Source organism: Marmota monax, unplaced genomic scaffold, assembly GCF_021218885.2.
Source record: "Marmota monax isolate L192 unplaced genomic scaffold, Marmota_monax_Labrador192_F-V1.1 WCK01_AAM20220418_F8-fsc00002, whole genome shotgun sequence".
Classification (NCBI taxonomy): Eukaryota; Metazoa; Chordata; class Mammalia; order Rodentia; family Sciuridae; genus Marmota; species Marmota monax.
In genome coordinates, this window is record NW_026693571.1 from 4440906 (window position 1) to 4461121 (window position 20216).

The 20216-nt window shown below is 34.7% G+C and overlaps 1 pseudogene; it reads right to left on the minus strand.

The window, feature by feature from the left end:
- Positions 1-3042: 3042 nt before the first annotated feature.
- Positions 3043-20216, minus strand: part of LOC124102679 (calcium-binding protein 39-like) — a 28919-nt pseudogene continuing 11745 nt past the window's right edge.

The following is a 20216-nucleotide window of genomic DNA, read 5'->3' on the forward strand; positions in this document are numbered from 1 at the left end:
AGTATTAGAGACTCTCAGACCCATTTTGATACCAAAATGCAGTGCAGAGCAGCCAGCCACAGCTGTGAAGAATTAGCATGTGGGCTAACAGGGTCATACCAGCAGACTACTTGTCTTGGGAAATGGGCAAGTGAGCACGCCTGCTACACCTTCTTGGATTTACTGTGTCTTTCAGAAAGAGTCTCCCATAGAAGGGTAGGGCACCCTCCTCAGTTGAGGAGATTTAGCTGGGCAGGTGTCTCAGACCTAGCAGAATTGCCCTCAAGAAAGGAGGAGGGATTTATTTGAAGTTAGCCCCTGAGATGAGCTCTTTCAGTTAGAACAAAAAGATGCTTTTCAACAGAAAATAGCAGGCAACAAAGTTGAAGACACTTGGGAGGTTCCATCAAACCATCCTCAGAACTTTTAGAACACCATAAAAACTCTTCAGCCAATTAACTCACTTTCGAGGAAGACAGGGGGAGGCCAGAATGAAGTAGATGGACTTGAGTGTAGGGAAGCCTTTGAAACAAAAGTCTGATCTAGAAAATTCTAATAATAGACATACTGTGGAGTGGCCCAGTGCAGTTTGCTGCCAAACCCAGTGTTGCTCTGAGGTTATACTGTGGATGCTTTAATATCTACTACAAAGCCCAATATCATATTAATCCAAAACAGGAAATCTCACTAAGAACTCCCTCCTTCTTAGAAATGTCAGCAAAGATTAATTTTTGACCTTTTAATGTTAAGACTTTTCTATTTCACTGGTATAACTGTATGTATTGATTTGACAGCTTTCCCCATTCTATTGAAAATTGCATCCCCTAAACCATCTTTTTGCATTTTTATCAGTAATGTTATTATGTGTTAATTGGAGATATTTATGCTATGTTCTTCTCATTTATTCATTGCCCTTCGAGTCTCTCTCCTTGCTATTAACTCTTCTATCTACCCTCTTTCCCAACTCCCTATTTTTTTCCTCCGTATTTGCTTTATGATAATCATGATAATTGATTGTGTTTGTTTCATTTTGATTGTTGTGAAGCTGCAGATTGAACCCACAAGTACTCAACTACTGAACCACATCCTTAGCCCCTTCTGCTTTTAGTGTTGGGACAGGATCCTCCTAGCTAGCCAGAAAGATCCTCTGAATTGCTGGGGTTCCAAATCAGTGCCTTTACCCCTGGATTTTTAAAAATATTTTAAATTCATGAAAAATTTTGTGCTAATCAGACCTTTACATTCTGTTTCTCTTCAACCCTGTCTTTTACTCTCAACCTCTTTTTTCTCACACATTGCTTTTCCATCTTTTGCCTCTATTCCTGCTTCAGACTTATTTTTTATTTTGCAGGTTATTTTTTAAATATGTATGTGTGTATGAGTATACATGTTTTTATTTTGTGGGTGTGTGTAGGTGGGTTCTGCTTTTTTGGTTCAGTTTTTCTTTTACTGGTTTGTTTAGTTCCTTAGGTTTTTTTTTTTAATTTTGGCTTTATTTTAGATTTATTCTTTGTATTTTTTATTTATATATGGGCTGCTTTGTTCTTTTCTTTGTCATCTTAAAGTTTATTTTTATAATCCTAATTATTGTTATTGCAAAACCAAAAACAGTTTTAGTTAAGTTCACTAATACTTGCCTTATAGCTAACCTGAATAGCTTGTTTCTTATCTGCTCTCAAAGGATAAAGATTTTCCACTATAGCAGAAGGAACTTGCCACATCCACTGATACCAAAATATATTAATGACAAGATTGTAAGCATTAAAAATGGGTTTATAAAGTAGAAGACTTAAAGTTTCTACTTTAAATATGTTAAGTTATGGGTGTTTTTTTTTTTTCACAAACTAGCTACACTTTTTTCTGACATTCTTTCTGGACATATTTTTGAAGGTAAAACACACCAGAAACAAACAGTGAAATAGTTTCTAGGGGTTGGGGAGTGGGGGAAATGGGGAGTTGTTTAACAGGTGAAGAGACAGAGTTTTCATTTTGTAAGATGAAAATATTCTGGAGATTGGATGCTCAACAATATGAATACACTGTACCCTTACTAAAATTTACAATAAAATATGGTTAAAATGGTAAATGTAATGTGTTTTGTAAAATAATTATGTTTTTTAAGTTAAGAATTAAGTTAGATGAAATATATTTCCCACATAATGACAAAATAGATAATAGATGATAAAATTATAGATGATTATAATTATGCTATCAAAATACAAATATATACATGTGACCAATTGTATTTTCAAAATGCTAATATAATTTACCCTGTAGAAATTCAAAAATTACACTAATAGAATAATAAAATGTCCTTCTTATTCCAAGATGTAATTTTCCATTTCTTTTCACCACCCACTTCCTCTCCCTGAAGGTAGCTTCTGTTGCTCTCTCCTACATACCTTTCCAGAGTTATTTTGTACATATTCACCTCAAGAGGAAGCTTAGATCCTTTAATCTGCTTCTAATATATATGACAACATGCTTTACAGAGTGATACATTTTCCTTTTGTCACTTAATTATATGTGTTAGAGTACATTCCACATGAGCTTGTAACAAGTACTTTGGTTTTTCCATAATGCGCAGACTGGTCTTATAGACTACATTTTATTATTGATGCCTCTTGTGATCCACATTATATATGGTTGGCTACAATCAGGTCTAAAGAATATAACTTTTTGTTTTTTAAAGTTAAATTGACTCAGGTGGGCATGGTGGCCCACCCCTGTCATCCCAGCTACTCAGGAGGCTGAGGCTAGAGGATCACAAGAGTGGGCCCAGCCTCAGTCATTTAGCAAGACCCTGTCTCAAAATAGAAGAATAAGAAGGAGAAGGAGAAGGGGGAGGAGGAGGAGAAAAAGGAGGAGGAGGAGGAGGAGGGGAAGGAGAAGAAGAAGGAAAGAAAGAAAAAAGAAAGAAGAAAGAAGGGAGGAGGAGAAGTAGAAAAAGAAGAGAAGGAGGAGGAGGAGAAAGAGGAGGAGGAGGAGGAGAGCTGGGAATGTAGCTCAGTGGTAGAGAATTCCTGGGTTCCATTCCCCCTACCTCAAAAAAAAAATGTTTCTTTAGAGGCCAACTGAATTTAAATGACCTAGATAATTCAGGAAATCCCCAAGTACCTTAAAAATATCAAAGGCATCTGAAGCAATATCAAATGTTGATAAATCCACATACTTGAAGAAATCTCTGAATTGGTTAGACAAAATAGGATGGTTTTGGCAAGTGTTTCATGTTGAATACATTCTCTCAGCATAATCCCACAATGTAAGGCAATCCATGGGGCTTCATATCCCTTGAGGAACGTAAACACAATATGAGGAAGTGCACTAATATACCCCACAGTAGGATTCTGAGTGCCTATCTATCTTCTCAGGATGTTGTTCAATATTTAGGTCACATTTTTTTCCCTCCAAGTCTATCATCTATAGTATCAGCTATCATCACCAGCAGCCCCCTGTTGTAGAGTTCTTGTGCCAGCTGAGCCACTGCTTCTCTTGGGATTCCTTGTTATTTGTACCACACAGAATTTCTTTCATTGCTTTCAAGATTTTGACACTTCTTCTAAAGCCTTTTCAGTCTTTTGTCTGGCTTTTCCAAAATGGTAATATTGTTTTTCAGAATTTTCACAATTTCCGCTGTATTTTTGTGTGATTTACTAAAGAAAGACTTTTTTCCCCGACATATAATATTCTCCTCTTCCAATATGGAATGTGAAGGAAACAGCTGCACCACCACCACTCCAATGGTCTCTAGACCACAGGTAACTCCATTCTGTTTTGTTCTCTATGTTATTGTCTTTTTTCGTTTTGTTTACTTGGATTATTTTGCTTTTTACTTCCTAATGGGGGATTGTTTGCCATTTCTATCTTTTTTAGCATAGCACATTAATTTGATTTATATTACATCCTTTTGTCTTACCTTGTTCTATATTTCCATCTTCTGGTTTTTGTCTACTCACTTTTTCATTATCTATCTCTCTTCCTTCCAACTCCCTATTATTTTCTCCTTTCTTTCTTATTTTATCCAGCCTCTTCTTTCTCTTTGATTTTCATAATGTATATTGTAGCATTCTTTGGCGCATTGAAGTACTATTCCCCTGTTCCACTACAGATGTATTACAGTTGTAGAAAATGTTTTACTCAGTTTGAAGACTTAGTAGTATATGATTTGGACTTCAGTATTTGCAGTTATAGGTGATCACCAGTTCCCTTTAAAGAGGTAATTGATCAAAGTAATTGATCAAAATACCAAAACACAATAACTGGATCCTTTGACACCCATATACTCTCCTTGCTTGGAACACATAGTAAAGTGAAAGAAGTCTACTAAAGAGTACTCCAGCTAACAGTGGGGAAAATATCCACTTTATCAGATTGGCAAATCTCAACACATAACTACAGAAAACAGGAGAAAACAGGGAAACAAAATACCTCCAAAAATCTATGCCCCTTCCCCAACAACTGAATTCTTAAACAGTGAAGTGGGTAAAATTTCAGACAAATAATTCAGAAAGTTGATGATTAAATGTTCAAGAAACTAAAAGAAGATTTAAGAAATGAAGTGAGACAAAACGCAGTTGGTGAAAATCATTAAAATAAAGCGATGGATAGTCACAAGTCAGCCATGGGCTGTGTGTGGACTATGTTGCACATAGTAGCCTAATGAGGGGATAAATCTGGCATTGGGAACCTCTCGTGGCACTCCTACAGGAGCTGATTACCTGATGCAGGTGAACTTCCCCTTCAAATTCTGCCAGAGACCCCACACAGCAAGTGAGATGGGAGGGACCTGCCAAGATGGCAATCAACCTGCTGACTGCAAGACACCAGGAAGCAAGACACTGCCCTTAGAACCTTATCCCTGCCTTTGATGTACCCCAATATAAATAAAGCAAGCACGGGCTCCATTTTGCCAGAGTATAGAAGCTCTATTGTCTGATTGGCTTTCCCGTCCCACCCCCACTTTTGACACTATTTTCTATAGTCTGTGTTTTTTTTCATCATTCCGTTTTTCTTAGCTTTTATTTCTCAACCAGTCCATTGCATTAAGGGGAACACCATTTCATCGCCTGCGCAAGACACGAGTGAGAATAGATATTCTGAAAAACAACCAAATAAATATCCTAGAAATAAAATAATCAATAAATCAAATTAAAATTATAAGGACTGAGGTTGTGGCTGAACGGTTAGAGCGCTCCCCTAGCAAGTTCCAGGTGCTGGGTTCCATCCTTTATTTTATTTATTTATTTTTATAAATGTATAAAATGATACCTTTATTTTATTTATTTATAAAAATAAATAAATTAAATAAAGATAGTGTATCCAACTACAACTAAAATATATATATATAAAAAAATTAAAACTATAATAGAAAATATCACTAATAGATAAGTGATATTAGTGATATTTTCTATCACTAATTTTTAGGCCCAAAAGACAAGGTATATAATCTTGAAAACAGCCAGAAATAAAGTAAACATGATAAGAAAGCAAGACCAAAATGTTCAGGAAATGTGGAATAATACAAAAAGGCTAAAATATAAACATTGAGAAAGGAAGTGAGATACAAACTAAGGGTATGCATATACTTTTTAATGAAGTAATAAAATTCCCAGACCTTGGGGATGAGATGGATAGCAAAATAAGGGAGGTTTCAAAACTCCAAATAGACAAGATTAAAAAAAAAGATACATTATAATTAAAATGCCTAATATACAGAACAAGGATAGAATTGAAAAAGCTTTAAGAAAAACATAGTAAGTCACATTTAGAGGTAAACCAATATGCATCATGATTGATCTCTCACCCCAGGCTTTAAAAGCTAGGAGAGCTTGCAATAATGTTTACTAAGCTCTGAAAGATACCAATGGCCAGCCAAGAATACATTATACAATAAGGCTATCTTTCATAATTGAAGAAGAAATAAAACCCTTCCATGATAAACATAAACTAAAAAATTCATGACCACTAAACCAGCACTACAGAAATACTTCATGCAGAGGAAATACAAAACCAACTTGAAAACCAGCAAACAAATGAATCTCATTAGAAGAGTAGCTTCATACAGGAGAACTAAGTCCAAATAAAACATTAGAAATAAATCAAAATGATAAGAAATAAAAATAATCTCTCTATAACAATTTTTTTAAAGAGAGAGAGAGAGAATTTTTTTAATATTTATTCTTTTTAGTTTTTGGTGGACACAACATCTTTGTTTGTATGTGGTTCTGAGGATCCAACCCGGGCCGCACACATGCCAGGCAAGCGCGCTACCACTTGAGCCACATCCCCAGCCCTCTCTATAACAATTTTGAATGTAAATGGTCTCAATTCTCCAATTAAAAGACATAGACTGGTAGTGTGGACTAAGAAAGAAGATCCAACCATATGTTTTTTACAAGAGACTCACTTTACAGGGAAATACATGCATAGGCTAAAGGTGAAAGGCTGACAAAAAGATATTCCATGTAATTGCAGACTAAAAGCAAAGAAGAATAGCTACTCATATCTGACAAAGCAAACTTCAAGACAAAATTAATCAAATAGACAAGGAAGGTTACTTCACACTGGTAAGGGGATTATACAACAAGAAGATATAGTTATAGTAAATATTTATGCCCTAAATGCCAGTGCACCTACTTGCAAAAAATAAATACTACTCATGAAGAAAACAAGGATGTCCACTCTCAACACTCCTATTCAATATAGTTCCTGAAAATCTAGCCAGAGCAATTATGCAAGAGAAGGAAATTAAAGAAATACAAATAGGAAAAGATGAAGTCAAATTATCTCTGCTAATAACATGCTCCTATATCTAGAAGATCCAAAAAACTCCACCAAAAGTCTTCTGAAGCTGATAAACAAATTAAGCAAAGTAGCAGGCTCTAAGATCAATAATATGCTATTGGTATCAAAACAGACATAAAGACCAATGGAATAGACAAGAAGGCACAGTGACAAACCCACACAGTTAAAGTCATCTGATCCTTGACAAAGTGTCAAAAGCATACATTGGAGAAAAAATGCATTTTTAACAAATGATGTTAGGAAAACTATATATTCATATGTAGAAGAGTGAAACTAGATCTCTCTTACTCTGCATAAAAATCAACTCAAAGTGGGCTAAAGAACTAGGAATTAACCAGAAACTTTGCAACTGCTAGAAGAAAACAAGGTCAACACTCAAACAAATTGGTGCAGGCACCAACTTCATTAATAAGACTACTAAAGCACAAGACACGAAACTGGAAATCAATAAGTGGGATAACTTCAAATTAAAAAGCTTTGGCACAAGAAATGAAACATTTAAGAGCATGAAGAGAGAACGTACAGAATGGGAGAAAAATTTTGTCAGTTTTCCAATAGGAGATTAATATCCAGAATATATTTTTTTAAAAAAAACCTCAAGGATTGGAGTTGTAGCTCAGTGGTAGGGTGCTTGCCTAATAAGTATGAGGCTCTCTGTTTGATCTCCAACACTGTAAAAACAAAACAAAACTAAAAACAAGAACTGAAAAATTTAACAGGAAAAAAAAAAACAAACCCAAAAGCCCAGTTGATAAGTGAACAAAAAAACTAAACAGACATTTCTCAAAAGAAGAAATACAAATGACCAACAAATGTTTAAGAAATAGTTCAGCATACTTAGGAATTATGAAAATGCAAATAAAAATTATACTAAGTTTTTATCTCACTTCAATTAGAATGGCAACCATCAAGAATACAAATAATGAGCCAGGTGTGGTGGCACATGCCTGTAAATTCCAGCAACATCAGAGACTGAGTCAGGAGGATTGAGCTTGAGGCCACACAGTGAGATTCTTAGTAACTTAGGTAGAACTTGTCTCAACACAAAAAAAAAATATAAAAGGGTTTGGATGTAACTAAATGGTAAAGCACACCTGGGTTCAATCCCCAGTATGCCCCCCAAGAAAGAATACGAATAATAATAAATTATAGAGAGGATATGGGGGGAAGGGTATACTAATACATTGTTGTAGGCCTGAAAACTTGTACAACCACTTTAGAAAGCAGAATGGAAATTCCTCAAAAGACAAGGAATGGAACCCCATGTGACTCTGATATCCCACTCCTTGGTGTTTATCCAAAGAGCTAAAGTCAGCATCTGTAGTGATACACACATACCAGTGTTTATATGAACACCTGGTCAACACTCAAACAAATTAGTGCAGGCACCAACTTCATTCACAATAGTCATTCACAATAGTCAAGTTATGGAACCAGCCTAGGTATCCCTTAATGGACAGATGGATAAAGAAAATGTGGTATATATACACAATGGAGTTTTATGCAGACATAAAGAATAAAATTTTGTCCTTTTCTAGTAAATGGATGGAACTGGAAACATCATGCTGAGTGAAATAAGCCAGACCTAGAAATCAAGGGTTGAATGGTCTCTGTCATATGTGAAACTACAGATAATTATAGTAAGAAGAGAGAGAGGCAGGGGTGAGAGAAAGGAGGAAAGGAAGGAAGGAAGACTCATGAAAATAGAAATAGAACAGTGGTGTAGAGAAAGGGGATGGGGGAAGAGGAATGAGAAAGAGGATGAACAAGAGGAGTGGAATGAACCAAATTATATTATGTGCATGTATGAATATGTCCCAATAAAGTCCATTTTTATGTATGACTATAATACAACAATTAAGAAATATTTTTTTAAAAAGAATGAACCCCTAAAGTTTAATAGTAGTTCCCACAGAATCCCCTTTTTTGTGATTTTCATTGTCAGAGTCAATACATCCACCTGAATGTCTCTACAGCATCCATCCCCTCTGCATCATTTCAAAGTGCTCATCTTCCCCCAAACTTCACAAAATGCATGGCATTTCCCAAATCACTCTTACCAACTTAACATATATGTCTGTTTTACTTTTCATTTGTTGGCCAGTGAGTTTTTTCCTATTAAATGTTTATTAGTCACTTGAATATATATTCTCTTATGATTTTTAAAAAATCATCTTGTTCTTTATGCATTTTAAGGGGTATTTTTCTTTTTTTTTCATTTTAAGAGCTCTCTTTGTTAAGGAATTGATATTTTGTGTCAAATACACCACAAATATTATTTTACCAGTATGCTATTATGCTCTTAAACTCTTAATTCAAATAAAATATAAATCACACACTTATAATCTTTACACACTGAACACACCCAAGTAATTAGCACCCACATATGGAAACAGAAAAATAGGCCACCCAGAAACCTCTCCATTCCTTCTAGTCGTCATTGCTCCAAGAAGATAATATATATTTTAGCTTATAACAACATAGGACATTGTGTTTGTTTGTTAAACCTCATATAGTTAGAATTATTCTGCAGGTGCTCTTTCATACTTGCCTTCTGTCACTCAACATATTTCTGAAATTTATTCATATTGCACTCATTCTATTGAATTCCATTGTACTCTTCTGGGTGACACAAATCCTATTGGTGACAGTACTTAGATAGTCTCCATTTTTGGAGAATCTGGGTGCTTCAACAACAGAAGAAAAACCAAGAAATTGAGAAAATGAAATATTTTAAAATTAAGCAAATTTCTCCTAGCTGAAACAAAACAAGCATTCAGATTAAAAAGAACTACCAAGAAAAAGAAGGACAAATGAAATAGACCCAAAATTGAATAAATCTATTTGGAACTTAAGAACATCAACAATAAAATCATCCAGAAACAGGGAGAGAACAGGTTATATCCAGAGCAATAAGAATCACAATGGCATCTCACTTTTCATCTAATACAGTATAGGTAAGACGTAATGAATCAATGCCTAAGAAAATGTGGAAAAATTAATCTATCCTAGAAATCTATATTCATATGCATCATTAATAAACCTGCAGGTAAAGATTCTGCCATTCAGCAATACAGAGATAATGTAATTATTTGTTTCTAAAATTGATCTAACCTTTCTAACAAAATTCCTATTAAATCCATTGTTTCCAGTTCTGTTTCTTTCCAATATCTCAATTTATCCCACATAACACAGTTTCTTTAAGATTTCCTCTGGCCAGGCTTAATGGCACAGGCCTGTATCCCAGCAGCTTGAGAGGCTGAGGATCGCAAGTTCAAATCCAGCCTCAGCAACTTAGCAAGGCCCTAAGCAACTTAGAGGACCCTATCTCTAAATAAAGTATAAAAAGGTCTTGGGATGTGGCTCAGTGGTCAAGCACCCCTGGGTTCAATCCCTGGTACAAAAATAAGAAGAAAACAATGATTTCCTCTACCTCATAACACTTTTCTCCCCTCCAACCCTAATAACATAAAAGAACCTCAGTAGAGGAATTCATATCGGTTCCTCTACCCATCCTCAGGTCCTCTGGGATCCTTAGGGTTGATTCTTATTTGCCTGGTGGTCCTCCTGGTTTCCTTAGCTAATGGCTGTGTTGAAGAATTGTATTTTATTCTCTGGGCTCTGGCAGACCTGGGTGAACTCTTCTTTCTGATGTAAGCCCACATTGGCTCCATCTAAGCCCATCTTTCCAGGTCTCATCAAAGTCTTCCTCTGACTTTTGCTCAGTTCACATGACTGCACACACCAAGCCACCCCACTGTGACCCCCACGGCAATCCATCTGGTTTTCACTTTAGCTACTTCTCTGTTCCCACCAGACAATAAGGAACTTTCACACAGGGGTCTAGGGAGCCACTGAAGTCACCCATTCCACCCTTTCTCTCCTAACCACACTTTGCCTCCAGAGTCACCCTGCCCTGCTTGTGCCAGAATGTATTCCTGTAGATTTCACCTGTTTAGGGCTTTCCCTTAACCACAAAATACTGTAACTTTCACCCAACTCATGAGAAGCTAGGGAACATTGTGAAATGGATGTTTCTGAAGCTTTTCTTTCTCTTTTCTGCCCACAATCCAGTAGCTGAAAACGGCTTTCATTTATCCTACTTCTTTCCAGGCAAAGATCACTCTCCATCATATTCTCCACATTCCACTGGACTTCTCTCTTTTGACTTATGGTGATCAAATTGCTATGAAAGAAAAAAGAGGAAACACAACATATATTAGTTTAATGATCTCAAAATATCTAACTACCTACTATAAGTTAACTAAAATAGATATCAAAAAGAGTAGTAGTTTTTATTATAATCATGTGAATATGTAGATAGTTTTTGACTTAAAATTGTTTGACTTGGAATTTATCAACTTTACGGCGACACAAAGATTATGCATATTCAGCAGAAGCCATACTCCAGGCTTTGAATTTTGATATTTTCCTCAGCTAGCAGCATGTGATATGATACTCTCTCCACATACTTGAGCAGAGGTAGTGAGAGGCAGCTCCCAGTTACAAGATCATAAAGGTAAACAACTGGGACTCTGAGCACACTGTGTTGCAGAACTATGATGCTTGATAGGCTAGATGTAATTAATGCATGTTTTAATTAGTATATTTTCAACTTATAATGGGTTTATTGTGCTGTAACCGTATTATAAGTCTAGGAGCACCTGATTGGGGGTAAAAGGTCACATGATTAAATAAGTGAAATAAAAATGCCAAAAAGTATTGCTCATGGTAAAAGGATTGGTCATTAGGAGGACAAGAGCATGGAATTATTGCTTTCTTTTTTAAATCATCGTGTACTACGTAATGTACAGTTTTACCAACTATGGCTTTTATTTCTTCATGTTTATTTTGCCATTAATTGCTGATGAATAATTTCCAGGACTTTGCCTTCCCTTCCACTGATTCTCAAAGTAACCTTCTTTGGTTGGAGCAGTCTGGCACTCTTATTGAACCCAGACATCTACCTTTGTGTTCCTTTCATGGTCACTTTCCTTCACACACTTCTGGACAGTATCTCAGCTCCTATTTTGTGGGTCTAATAATACACACATTATTCTCGTGGCAAGAATCCTTCCTCAACTTGTTTGACATTATAGATCCTTCCCGCCAGTTTTACCAAACTAACATTTGTGCAGTGTATGTGGCATGAGAAAGTCATTTAAATGTTTTGAATCTCAGTGTTTCCATCTATATAATGGAGATAAGATGGTAGGTCCATGAAAGACACTGGTGATACAAAGACATACTAAGTCTAAACTCTTGTACCTAAATGTCTTGAGTGCTTGGCTAATTTTTTAATATCCTTAAAATAAATAATAAAAATAAAATGTATAATATGCCTGTTTTAGTTTGGATCTGAAATGTTCACCAAAGGCCCATGTGTTAAAAAATTTGTCTCCAGTCCCTAGCACTATTGGATGGCGGAACTTTAAGAGGTGAGGCCCAGTTAGAGGAAGTTAGGTCACTGAGGACATGGCCTTGAAGGGGATATTGGGACCCTGGCCTGCTTCCTGTCTTTCCCTCTTTGCTCCTTTTCATGACCCTCTTGAGGTGGGTAGCCTCTTCTGCCAAACCCTCTTGCCAGAATATACTGTCCTGAAAACAGGCCTAAAGCAATGTGACCAAACCAGGGACTAAATCCTCTGACACCACAAGCCAAAAAAATTCCTTCTTCTTGAATGTTGATTTTTCTCAGGCATTTCATCAGATTGATGGAACACTAGCACAATGCCTAAGGTTTACTTTATTATTATTAATTTCCCTGATAAATAGGGGAATTTTTTTTAAAAATCACATCTAGTTGTCCTTTATATTTTATTATATTTTGGTTGTTGATTTTTCCTTTCTTTTTTATCATTTAGAAATACAAAAAGCTTTCTTATATTACATCACTAAGTTAAGTCCTCTCTATCCATAATAATATCTCTTATAATTGTCCTATCAGGTCAAGGAATTAATTTTGTCTTATTACTATTTAATTTTCTGTGATATTTATTCTATTTTTTTGTCTTGTGCAAATTTCAATTCTGCTATTAAAATCCTGATTTCTTACTAAAAATGACATTATTTTCTTATTTCCCAAAGCTTCCTTTTAATTTCTATCTTTAATATTAAATAAATAGTCCCTCACTGTTTTCCTTACACTCATGAGTTCTTGAATTTTTTACTAGCTCAATGTAGAAAATTTTGAAAAGTTCAATTTTTATGTTATAAAAACCTTTTCAAGTTCATATTTTTTTCACACCTTGACTTCTGTATTATATTCCTTTTAATGTTAAACTGTATTTCTATAGACCTCAGTTTGTTGGGGCTTTTTTTTTTTCTTTGTTGACTCATTTGACTCATTCTAGAGAGATTTATCCAGACCAGATGTTGGCCATAAACAGAACAGAGGATGCTTTGGAACCATCCACTGACCACCTGGATGTTATTACAACACTATTCTCACATGTAAAGCTTTGATTGGAGGCTGGTTGAGAAAGTTTCTCTTCCCCAGTTCAGTAAGCCTGGAAGCCTCAACAAGAAGCCAGAGCTTAAAAGAGGAGCTCCCTCTCTATAGTCATGTTCCTCTTTTTAATGAAGCTGTAGCACTCATTTCTAAGTTACTTTCCAACATTTTTGCTGTGCATGCCTCTCTGTCAAGTAAAAAAATGTGATTCTATCTGCCCTACTTTCCAGTTAGAATACCAGCCAGATCAAAGAGAAACTGAATCACCCTGCTGGGTTTCCTTACTGGAACCGCGACCTTCCCTTACAGCTTCTTTTTTAATAGAACAGCAGAAATATGTCTATGTTTAGGCTGAGGTCTTCCTTGTCCTTACATTCAGAAGATTGTTCTCTTTTCAACCAAAGAGAAATAAATCACATTGTCAGTAAAAAGTGTAGAGAGCATTATAAAAATTTAAAGAAGAAATTTATGATTTTTTCCTCTCCATATTTTGTAAAATCAATATTTACTCCTTTTTAAATTTAAGTAATCTATAGGGAAAAGTTAGATTTCTTAGATACTCTATTCTCATATTCTGAGTGTTCAGGTACTAATAAATAAATGTGAGGAATGCATGAAACATTTGCCTTTGGCACATAAGTGATATGGTTTACTTAATCATCATGACTTTTTTCCTGGATCCATTTGCATTAATTGCCTATCCCTGTGATTTTGCCTTGCTTATCTCTGTATTACAGGAGAAGGGGGCTGTCCGGAGAGAAGTACTGAGACCTATTTAATCCCAGATTCCGCGTCTCTTGGCTTCTGGTTGGCTCTGACACAGGAAGGCACTTGTGGGACATTGCAAAGTGGGAGAAAGGAATAGGCAGTCAGCATCTTCCCTTCTCTGGGCCTTGGGTGGCATTTTCAATTCTCCAACTCCCTCCTGATTGGCCTGTGATGACTGCATCTCACCACAGTTGACACTGCACTCTGGGATTTGATAAAACTCCCTCTTCTCTTGGTTTCCTCCAGTCTAGGATTGGTAGTTTCTGACAATTGTTAAGTTCTAAATTTTCACAGCATCCCAAGGGCTTCTTCTTTCATCACCTTCCTAAACCTTATCTACATTAAATTCCTTCTGTTTAAAATTCCTAGCACTTTTCTTAGTTATACCCTGAATGATACCCAAGTCATTAAATTAGTATATAGAATCGCCAACTAAAGAGGATACTCTTTAGAGTTATGTCTTCCAGTGGGCATTTAATACTATTAATGGTTAAGATAATAAAATGAAAATAAATGCACGTTTTCATTTTCTTTCTCAGATTTCTCCTCTAATAAATAAATAAATTAAATATTGTTTTTCCTATGAAGGAGTCTTCCTACTTTCCCTGGTGCTGGGGGTTAAATCCAGGGCTTTCTTCTTACTGAACATGTGCTCTGCCACTGAATTAAACCCCCCAGTCCCCAAATTTTAAAGAGCTATAGAAGGCCAAGAAATACTTTTGAAGTTTTCCTCTATATAAAATAGTTTTCACAAAAATTAATTTTCTGTCCATTACCTTACATAAATACTAAACAACTAAGTATCTATACATGATTCAGTTACAGACTCTCAAGTCACCGATTATATGTCAATAAATCAACAGTTGAATGCTTTTTAGAAACACTAATTTTAAAATATTAAATCGTATGGTGTTGCTTATTTTCTAAACAACAAAATGTTTACATATAATCTTTACACTTTCTATTTTTCATAAAATGAAACATCTTCTTTTTTATTAGAGTTTTATAATTATACATGGTAGTTGGAGTCATCCCAACAAACTCATACATGCATGAAAATCTATCTCAGTTAATGATCCCCCTTTTTTCCTCCCACTGCCCCTCCCCTTTATCTTTCTCCTTCTAAACATTTTCTTAATTGTGAAAGGGTCTGATTTTATCCCTATGTTAAGCAAAGGTATTGATCCCAATTTTTAAGTTGAATAATGAATGATAAGCTTATATATATATATATATATATATATATATATATATATATATATATATACTTACATATTATATATATTATATATACTTATATTATCTATATGTACTTCAAGTATATTTTACAAAAATTATTTTAAACAGGAATATAATTCATAGTCAATAAAAACCAGTCAGAAATTTCCCTTGCAGTCACTTAAAAACTGAAGCAATGCCAATAGGTCTTGCCTTGTAAGTACAGAATGGTCCACTTGCACAGCTTCTGCTAATGCAGTCAGGTTTTCAGTGGGCCAAAATATTTCAAGTTTTTGCCAACAGACTTGGAAATTTCCTTTAATTATTACATCTGGGTATTTTGCTAGAATAATGTATGTGAAAAGATTTGAAAAGTTTATGGATAAATTGATATGATAATTGCTATGGCTTTGTTACATTTTATAATTTTATTACAGTTCATGGGCTTTGGTTATGTTCTTTGTACAAGGCTTGGATTCATTTTTTCTTTGAAGGTCTCTGCTTCTACTTACACATTATGTTTTCCTGGCTAAATTATTTAATTTGCTCCCTGGTTCTTTATCTCTAGCTAGAATTTCATAGGTAGAATAAATTGACATCCCAACATAGTGGGAAAATTTTGCACATACTTTACATGATCCATGTTTTTATCCATACAGAAAAAAAAATTGTTCAGTAAACTAATACTAGGAGTTTCTTGATAGTTGCATATACTTTCTGCCCAAAATCATTACTCAAAACTTTATTCTGTGATAACATCAATGGTGTTTTCCTGGTAATCCAAAGAATTTTGGAAATTGGAAACCAATCAACCCTATGTTAGCCCAATTTTAATCCCATAATGGGGGTAAAGTTGACTTTCTTGTATTATTAGACAGACGGTTATCAAATACATTAGCAAAATATCATTAGAACGTAAATAAAATTAACCAGCAAATCACTGTAATCATGGTTCCTGCAAAACAGAATGGAAGTGGTATTTCTGCATGGATAGGAGTGTTAGAAATCAGTTATAAGGACTTTAAAAGAATGAAAAAGTTAATAAAGAAATATGGACTGGCAGAAGGGATATTTGCCTGGGAACTCTGTTGTGGTGTAAATAATTTAGTAGCTGCAAAATTCCTATGTTGAAATCTAATATCCAGTGTGTTGGGATTAAAAGGCGGGACCTATGGGAAATGACTAGGTCAAGAGGGCTTGAGCCTCATGAATGAAATTAGTGCTTTTATGAAAGAGGCCTGACAGAGATTTTTTTTAATCTCCCTTCCATCATGTGCCAACACATAGAAGTGACCACCTATGAAAAACCCACCCTCACCAGACACCAAATCTGCTGGTGTCTGAACTTCAACTTCCCAGACTCCAGAACCGTGAGCATTAAGTTTCTGTTGCTAATGAATTGCCCATTCTAGGGAATTTTGCCATAGCAACTCAAGTAGCCTAAGACAATTTCCAGCCCTGACTTTTTTCCCCACTGCATTCTGATACTGAAGCTCGAGCTGCAACATTATTTCTGCTTTGACAGAAGGATCTACCTTAGACTGCTAATAGGAGGAGCTAGCAAACTGGAAGCCAGGAGAAGGGAAAAGAGTCTTGTACCTTACCATTTGCTCCCTGGCTTCCTCTTGCTTCCATGAGTATCACCCTAGGAAGGCATTTGTTTCACCTGAACAAGGGAAGCTCCTTCCCATGGAAAATATTGATTCCAGGTTTCAATTTTTTTCAGCACTTATAGGACCAACTTCATCAGGCACTGCCCCTCAGAGGCACAAACAGCAGTGGCTGGTGCTTCTGCTGCTTCCAAAGTCTCGTTCTTAAGCCCCATGTAGTGTCCCTTTATGTTTCTAAGTTTTAATGATTCCTGTCTCTTCCCTAAGGGTAGTAGCTGTGTCTTACAGTTGCTACTTTCATGAGCACTTATAAAGTAGTTCTCTTTTTTACCATTTCAATAGCTTAGCTACTAGCTTTATGCCTTATTAAGAATTCATCTTATTGAATTCTCTCTGCTTAAATACATATAGTCATTTCTGTTTCCTAACTGGACCATGGCTGATATACTTTCAAAAGATGAAAGGAGATTATGAATTCTTCTTTACACAATTGTAAAATCGATCCTACCAAGGCAAAAAAGGTACAAAGAAGGAACCCAGGATGGTAGGAATAGAAAATCATGGAAGATAATAGTGGCCATAAAAACTTAAAGCAATTTTATTTTTTAGGTTTGCATTGCAATTAGGAGGCAAGACAATGAATGTGAAAGAATTAAAATGAACATGACCTTGAGGGGAGTTCATAGCAGGGTGGTTATGAACTAGTGCATCATCCAATTCCCACTTTACCTCTGCTCCAAAGTTCTCAGTGTGAATTTCATAAAGATGTACAAACAACCTAAGAATAAGGACTTCATGAGATATTTAGTGTTAATAATACAGCACAATAAAACTAATATTTGTATCTTTTTATTAAGTTTACTTCAATAACTCAGTTAAAATTTTTTTTGTGGTGTTATGGTTTGGATATATGGTGCCCCTCAAAAGCTTATGTTTGAGACAATACAAGAACGCTCAGAGGTGAAATGATTAGACTGTGACAGTTGTAACCTAATTAGTAAATTAATCCACTGATATGAAATAACTGGATGCAAATAGCTATAGGCAGGTAGGGTATGGCTAGAGGTGGTAGGACAATAGGAACATGCCTTTGGGGTTTATATTTTGTCCCTGGTCAGCAGAACTACCTCTCAGCTTTCTGGTGCCATGTCCTGAGCTGCTTTCCTTTGCCACACTCTTCAGTCGTAATGTTCTGCCCAGAGATATGGAGTCAGCCATTTATGGAATGAGACCTCTAAAACTGTGATCCAAAATAAAGTTTTCCTCCTTTACATTGTTTTGTCAGGTCTCTTGGTCACAGCGACAATAAAGCTGGCTAAAACATCTGGGAAGTGGGTAAAACTGCCTTGTTTATCTAGCAACATTTCTGGTAATTTAGGAGGGTATAAACCATATGAAGTTAGTCTTCAAAGTAGTCATCATGACATATAATTAAAATGTGCAGTTGATTCAGAATCTAAAGGACAGAGACTTATAATTAGTCCATTTCTTGTTTTCAGTAAAACATGTGTGGTATAAAAGGAATGCAATGGTTTGCACAATCAATGCCACAATGGTAGGAAACAGGGTCTACAGGAAGTACTTAGATCTTGAGGGATCTGCCTTCATTAATGGACTAATGCCAACTATAATAAGGGGCTGGGGCTGCAAGTTTGCTCTCTCACTCTCCCTTGCACTTCCATCTTCTGCCATCTTGCCCTGCCGTCTTCCTATGAGATGCTTCAGTAAGAAATCCTTCATCAAATGCCAGCCCCTTAGTTTTGGAATTTCTAGCCTCCAGAGTTATGAAGCAATTATTTTTAATTATAAATTTTCCAGTCTTGGGTGTTCATATATTTTAACAAAACTAGAATAAGAATTGAAGAAATCATTAAAATATAAAAATTATAGGTAGGTGCCCATTTATATAAATTTGAAGTGGAAAAGAATTTTTTAAACAAAGTGATAAATTTAGAAGGTTTTTTTTAAATGCAATGGATTTAACAATATTAAATTTGAAACATTGACACCTCAAAAATGACCACAAATAAAAAATAAAAGACAAACTGAAATATTAGTCACAGACTCCTAAGACTATTTCATAAATAAGCCATTGTAAATCTATATGAATTAATGAATACAATAAGAAAATTTATATAATTAATAAAAAGAAAAAGTAATTATACATAACATTAAAATTATTTGATAAAATAATGCATAAATAAGATAATATTTTCTGTCTACCAATCTAGCAAAGGGTTTAAAGAAATGGGTAACTTTACGCATTGTGGGTCTAGTGGGGAAAGAAGAAGTTGTTTAAATAATTTTTTTAAATAACATTTTTAAACAAATGATAACATGTCATACTTTTTTAAAAATTTAAAAGTATTCAAGCTTTTAACTTAGTAATTCTTTTTCCTAAAATTAAACCAACAAAAATGATGAGAGAAGGAAGCAAAATGTATATTCTGCACTGTTTATAATTCTAAAACAAACTAAATGTCTACACTAAAGGATTAACTAAATGTTACAATAAAATGGTGTGAAAATATTAGAATAATGTAACATTTTCTGATGTAAGAAAACATCAAATTTTATTTAATCAAAAAATAAATTATAGGGGAAAATATGTCTTAAGATACTATTATTATACTTTATTTATCAAATGCATGTTCTACTAAAAGGATATATATTAAAATAATGGATTTGATGTTACAGTAATGGTAATTTAAAAAATTTCTATTATTTTATTTTTTAATTAGGCATGAATTTCCAACTATTTTAAATTAAATTTGAATACAAAATCTGTACATCTTTTCCCATTGCAAAGAATATACTGCTATTTGCAGAAGTTATGTGAGCATGAAATGATCTTTTTGATGCATATTAAAAGAATCTTCAATATTAATGAGATGTAGCTACATAAATTAACATGGATTATAAATATAAAACATTGGATGTTCAGAATTCAGAAAAGAGGCCTGGACTAAAGATATATCTACCTCATTCATGAATACTCTTTAATATAAAATCTTATAAATCCAAAGGATTTTTTTAATATTATCATGTATCATTTAATACATTGGCTAGAACAGGCTTTAGAAACAGGCAGAAATGAGTTCAATCTATATTTCTTACTAGTATTATTTTCAAATTAACTGAACTCTAATAATTTGGTTTTCTTATCTTTAAAATAGGTATACTAATTCCTAATCCCAGAGATTGTTAACAAGGGATAAGAATAAAAAAAAATCTACCATAATTCCTAGAACATAATAAAAATGATTAATGTAATGATTAATCTTAATAACTCACAATCTCACTTTTTAAAGTTTATAGCTTGTGTTTCACTATTGGTATATTGAAAAACTACTAATTTTTGTATGGTGATTTTACATTCTTCATCT